General features: G+C 38.4%; 2 pseudogenes; both read left to right on the top strand.

Annotated features, from left to right (window-relative positions):
- Positions 1–945: 945 nt before the first annotated feature.
- Positions 946–1,641, top strand: LOC149201154 (mitochondrial fission protein ELM1 pseudogene; annotated as a pseudogene).
- A 2,912-nt stretch (positions 1,642–4,553) lies between these two features.
- Positions 4,554–6,362, top strand: LOC149201153 (jasmonate-induced oxygenase 4-like; annotated as a pseudogene).
- The last annotated feature ends 616 nt before the right edge of the window (positions 6,363–6,978 follow it).

Here is a 6,978-nt window from a genome sequence, read left to right as displayed (position 1 = left end):
GCACCTGTTTGAGAATGACTGGTTTTATGACAGTGCTTACATGGATGAAGATCAAAACAGTGATTTTTCAGATGGCCAACTTGGTCATAGTGTTGGCATTTCCCAATCTGTTGTTGTTGTTGTGGAAGAGGAGCAAAATCTGGAATAGCTCCAGGTGAACTATCGTAAAGTAATCTAACATTCTGAAACTAGATGGGCTTTGAATAATATGGAATATGAAAGGAAACCTCCTTGTCATATCCAAGACCTATTTTGTGCTTATTATGGACAAGCTCTTCCCAAGGTTTGATGATGGGCTTGGGATGTGCAAACTGAATTTCTGCATCTGCATGTACAACTGCTGCTTCATTGGGTACTAAATTTGAATGAACTTCAACAATATTGACTTGTTGCTGATGGGTATCTGTCTCAATGTTCTGAACAAAAATAGGTTGAGAATGATGACTCCACTGTTGTAATTCTTCCCGTTGTAGTTGAGATTCAATCTGTAAAAAATCAATTTGTTCTTGTGCATATTGTAGACAAGTCTAAATTTATGAGTGAGAGCCTTTGATAATTTGGAATGTGTCATTTGAAGTAGAATGTATCAGAGTTTCCAAGAACTCTAATACTTCACCAATTTGGGTGATTTTCTCCAATGTCAAATTTACACTTTAAAATTTGTTTACAACTATGAACCAATGTCACTGCAAAATATTCTCTACAAATTTGCAACAAACAACTAGTGTACAATATCCCTTTAATGCAGACAATACTATTGATTTCTCAAGTCTATTTTTTCCATAAAGACAACAACATTGATGCAACCATATAGCTCAAAGTTTACCCATATAATTCAACTCATCTTCAATGCAAAAATATAGACCAAGACACATGGTGAGCTCGATCAACATAAAATATATTCGATGTTGAAATTAAGCATAAGTTTCAATGCAGAGAGTAATAATGGCTCGTGAAATTACAGAGAAAGAGGGACCATTGCTGGTTGTTGCGTCTAGTTGGGACATAGTTTCAATTGCGAGTACAATAAAAAGACTTACTCCCCAAAATAAATTTGTAATACAAATGCAACACCCAAGGTGTCAGCTCAATCGATTTGACTTGGTGGTAACCCTTCACCATGATTTTCATGCTTTGACTCCTGTTGGACGGCAACAAGTTCCTCGTTTTCTATGGAATTGGATAACTCCTAGAGAACCACCAGATAGAAAAGTGGTGCTTACACTTGGAGCTTTGCACCAAGCTGATTTTGCCACATTACGAATGGTTGCTACACAGTGGCATGATGAATTAGCACAACTTCCAAAGCCATTGCTTGTTGTGAATATAGGGGGACCTATAAGACATTGTAAATATGGCACAGACCTTGCTGTGAAGCTAATAGATGCTCTATATAAGGTTCTTGGTAAATGTGAGACTGCACACATTTATTTCTAGAGAAGAACGCCTCTTCAGGTGTGTAACATAATGTGGAAAGAATTTGCTAGTCATCAAAAGGTCTATATTTGGGATGGCCAAGATCCAAACCCACAGATAGAGCAACTTCCGTGGGCTGATGCCTTTGTAGTCACAACATATTCGATGAGTATAGTAAGTGAAGAATGTAGTACTAGGAAGCTAGTGTATGTCATTGGAGCATAATGCCAATATACCACTTTTGCAAACACTTTCCACATGGTTTTAGGCCATGCAAAGCAAATTCAGCTTGTTTTGGTCGTTTAATAAAGTTTAACGCAGTAGCAGTCAATAAAATTTAATGCAACAACAACCATTTCATAGCATTAATACAGGTTTTGAGCCAGCAATACTCACAACATCAATGCTAATCCATATCCATCATAAATTCAACGGAGAGAGATGAAACATATACCCAATGCATCGAGAGATATTTGTTGCCAACACAGATATAATTCGAACTATTCTATGTAGAGCTTTGAAACAACATCCAATACTTCTCTTCAAAAGCTCAACACTCCATTTCCAGTCAACGACACTCCCTTTCTCGTCGAGAGCTCCATTCCAACGTAGTCAAATATCATGATCAACAATTAATATATTCTAGTGACATGACCAAAGATTTAATGTTTTGATTCATTGACTTTCACAAGAACTGCTTCAATTCATTTCTCAGTACTTCAAATAAAATCACAAAAAATGCACCAGGAGTATGGAATTGGAATCAATGCACAGCTAAAATGTAGAGGTAACGTTTGAACTAGGAATGGAGAAAGAGCGCACAGCTTCCGTTGGTTTGCAGAAACAGGTCTGAGTGGAAGCATGAAATTGACAGAGAGTGTTAGAGTGTTGCATTGGTAGAGAGGGATAGGTCTCGTGATATTCCTCTTCGCAGTCGAAGGGGCGGGTCTGCTCACAATAGAGGAATGGCAGAGCTAATAGAGGTAACAACTTTTATTGTAACAAATGCTCAAAAAGGTATAATCAGGAGGAGAGCATTGGTTTACAAAGGCCATAAAAATAGGTTGCTCACACTTGACCAGGGCAGGAGATCGCCTGCTTTGATACCATGTTAAACACACACATGGCAAAGACAAATATGAAGGATAAGTAGGAGAGTTCACTTATTATTAACAATTGATATACATTTATAGTACATGGTGTGACCTTTGGATTCATATTCCAAGTGGTCTCTTGGACTCCTTTTCGTTGTTCAGCTTCCACACCAACTCTTAGAGGATTAGGTGTCCAACACCTTTCTCCCTCTGTGCCTCTCTTCTTCCTTCCCTTTCTCTCCTTCTCTCTCTCCCTTTTTCTCCCACCTCGCTCTATCTCTACCCCCCCATCATTCTCTCTCTCTCTCTCTCTCTCTCTCTCTCTCTCTCTTTGTCCCCTCCATCTTTGTGCCTCCCTCTCTCTCTCTTGCTCTTCTCTCCCCACATCTTCTCTATCATCCCTCCTCTCCTCTCTCCCTCTCTATCTCTCCATCTCTCCCTTCTTACTCCCTCTCTTTCCACCTTTATCTCTCTATGTCTTCTTTCTTTCCTCACTCTTTCTACCCCATCCTATCTCTTCTTTCCTCTATCTCCCACCTCCCTCTCTCGTCTCTCCCCATCACTCTCTCTCTCTCTTTCTCTCTCTCCACCCTCAAACGTTTTCACTATCTCCCTCCCTCCCTCTCTCTTCCCTTCACTTTTCTTGTTGTCATGCCTAGATCCTTAGTTAACATGGATCCATGTTGGTTCTTAATAATACTATTTGTATTATATAAATTTCACATCTTTAAATATAAAGGTATTATCATTTTTAGTTTTATTCAAACCTTAATTCAATTTCTATGGGAATATTTTTAGTAGTCATGAAGATAGAGGGTTTATATACATCTAAAAATTAATTATAACCTTTTTCTTACTAGATTCAGTTTAAAAAAGTTTTTGAGACATATTTTTGGTGATAATCACATCAAAATTATTTTTCTGACATGTTTCGAACCAACCAGTGTGGTTCATCGTCACCACAAGATGAAGAATCAGATCAGTTAAATAGTGAGACAGATCGCTCCAACATCTAAAAAGAAAAGATTAATTTTGTATTGACAAAAAATTAGGGGCAAAATATTTACTTTCAATTTAAATAAATAACTAAAAAATAAACATGTTTCAAAAACTAGATATGGATCACACAAGCCTAAATTCTATAAAAAATGATATAAAATTAAATTAAAATAGAACAATTTTTATTGTAAAATCATATTTAGTTTTTGGGCATGTGTTATTGATAAGCCATGGTTTTGTAACAAAGCCTATTTACATGTTACTAATATCCATGGTAACGTGGGGGTGAATATCGATGGTTAAGAATCTTGTTATATTGTTATAAAATATTTTGATTGTGAAATAGGTTATGATTGTTTAGAATGTGGTATTGATAAGCCATGGTATTAGCCCATGCTATTGTAGCAAATTCTATTCACAAGTTCATAATATCAATGACAAAGTGGTGGTGAATATCCATGATTATGAATCTTGTCATATTGAATAAAATATGTTGATTGTGAAATAAGTTATGTTTTTTGGGCTTGTGGTATTGTTAAGCCATGGTATTGTAATGAAATCTATTTACAAGTTAACAATATCCATGGTACAGTGGGGATGAATATCTATGGTTAACAATATTTTCATATTGTTATAAAATAGTTTGATTATATCCGCATTTCTGGTTTGATTATATACGCATTTTTTAATGTATAAAGAAAGTTGAAGCAGTCTTAAGTTAGGGATGATAAAAGATTATATTTTTGCTTAATCGCAAGTTAATCAACGCAATTTCACATGTAAAGAAAGTGGAGGGAATTTTTTTATTTGGATATATAAAGACTGTATTTTTAGGATCATCGATGTGAGGCTTAGCTTTCATCGCTTTGACTTAATTAAATATGTATTACCTCTATAGAATCATGAAAGAATGCAAAGTTTCCGATTTCCATGTATTATTTCCTTACATGGCATGTAATACCTCAAAGAACATGTGATGATATATGGGAGATTCCCATGCAAACTGACTTTCAGGCACTGACCACTCAACGCTATCAATAAATTATGTCTCCAGAACGACCACGAGGCCATGTTACACACTTAGAAATTCTATTATCTCGAGGGCACGTAGTCGTTACTATTCGTGAGGTAAGTCAGATTTTGAGTGGCTGATTATGATGCCTAGTCGACATTCTCCCCTTTTGGTACAACGTCACGTTTTCCCATCCTTTTTCTTGAGTTTAATAATCCCCCGGTTTGGTTGTATTATTTTAACATCTTGTGCTCAAATTCCTCGCTTCGGGCATATATACGACCTCTGGGATGGCAAGGGAGAGAATGCGGTAGATATCTATTTGTGAGATTACAGACTGCTAGCAGTCCCTTGGCTATATATATTGTTCAGCACTTTGATCAGTTGTGTTCTGGACATTGCCATCCAATGGAGTGGCCTGAGACAATAACCAGAGTCCAATGTATTTCGGAGAGCGGCATTGAATGCTTGCCATCCAGATACATCAGGCCTGATCACGAGAGGCCCCCGAAGTTGCGGCTGTTAGCAGAGGAGATACCCATCATAGACCTCGCTGGTCTCTACGACGAACGTCGGAATAAGACCATGGAGAGAGTGGGGATTCTTTCAAGTTATTAACCATGGAGTTTCTGCGAAACTTCTCATGTCCGTACGTGAGGTGTCGAGAGAGTTCTTTTGTCTGCCGTTGGAGGAGAAGCAGAAACACGCCAACGATCCTGGGACTTACGTTGGATATGGTAGTCGAACTGGTGTGCAGAAAGGTGCGATTCTCGACTGGGGGGATTACTATTATCACAACTACTTGCCTCTCTCCATCCGAGAGGAGGACAGATGGCCATCCAAACCGGATGAATACAGGTGATGCAGGAACTCCCTTTCCATTCAACGTTGCATTTTTATTCTTCGTTTGCACTCAAAATTCCACTTGCATGCATCTATATGGAGTCAATGGAGCATCATTTACAAGTTTCATTACGGAATCTATATAGTTCTTTATTTTTATCCTAATTCTGAGAGTGGAAGTGATGTTTATCGGTTGGGTTAGAAGATAAAACAGGAAGTGCTCCTTTTCTCTTGTTTGTGTAGCTACTCTTGAAATTTCATTATTGCTTCTTTGTGTCGACATCACAGGAGTATAATGAAGGTGTACTGCGAAGGAACGCTGCAACTCTGTAACACCTTGCTGTCTGTGTTTTGGGAAAACCTGGGCCTGCCTCCGGACCATCCAAATGAAGCTTTTGGGGGGGAGGAGGGAATTGGGATTTCTGTTCGAGTCAACTATTATCCGGTATGCCCACAACCGGAATTGACTTATGGGCTGTCCCCTCACTCCGATCCTGGAGGAATAACCGTTCTGCTTCAGGATGATGTCGTGGGCCTCCAAGTTCGCAAAGGCGACTATTGGGTGGCTGTGCGCCCTGTCGTTGATGCTTTGACGATAAACCTAGGCGACCAGATGGAGGTCAGTATTTCGATCACTTTTTTCATTCACCCGTCAAAATCCGCCGATTGTCATAGTTCTTTCTATTTCTTTCTTCGCGCAGATATTGGCAAACGGAATTTACAAAAGTGTGGAACACAGCTGCCTTGTGAACTCGAAAAAGGAACGAATGTCGATCGCGGTTTTCTGTAACCCTAATGGAGACAAGGAAATCGGGCCTCTAAAGGAGCTGATTGATGATTCCAACCCGCCGAGATACCGAAAGATGAAGTTCAATGACTACAGGATGTTCATTCGAACAAGTGGGCCTAAAGGAAAGAGTTACCTGAAATCCAACAGACAAGCCAAACATATGCAAGACAAACATCCTGTGACATGCATATCTGTAATCCAAACATAGAATAATCACGCACAAATAGGTTGAATGTGTTTACATAAATTCAATCACTTTGTGCATAGTCTTAGGAGACAAGTATTGGTCAAATACATAATACCCGCGGATTGACCGCATAAAATAAGCGTTGCCCACTTTGTATTTGGAAATTCTATATACATCTTATGAATTGCTTAATCTAGTCTGTTGTCTAAAGATGCAGTTACATATACCGATGCAAGTTTTATTGTGATTTGGATGTATGTATATTTCAGCGTAAAATAATATTTGTGACCGGGTCTCCTTGGAGACACACGTGAAGTACCCGCTTTGGCATTTAAATCCGAATCCTTGTTCACATATCATAATTTAGGAATACACGAAGCATAAGTATCCAAATAATGGAGACAACAAAAATAGAATCCAGAACAAATATAATCCAATATAATGGAGACAACAAAAATATAGGCTTGCCCAGCAGGCTTGGGACTCAACGCTGAAGGCCTGAGGCAATAATATTGATATCACAATCGCTTTTAAACATTTCCCGCAAAGTTTGCCTCTACTTACACTGATTTAAACGATTGTATTACATAATAGGGTTTCAAATATTGGAAGATGATACGAAGAGGGAGCAGTTTGT

This window comes from Pinus tabuliformis, chromosome 2_1 (assembly GCF_031772625.1).
Source record: "Pinus tabuliformis cultivar Carrire ecotype Pingquan chromosome 2_1, CPIR1, whole genome shotgun sequence".
In the NCBI taxonomy this organism is placed as follows: domain Eukaryota; kingdom Viridiplantae; phylum Streptophyta; class Pinopsida; order Pinales; family Pinaceae; genus Pinus; species Pinus tabuliformis.
Note: the sequence above shows the minus strand (reverse complement) of the source record. Positions and strands in the feature narration are given on the sequence as shown.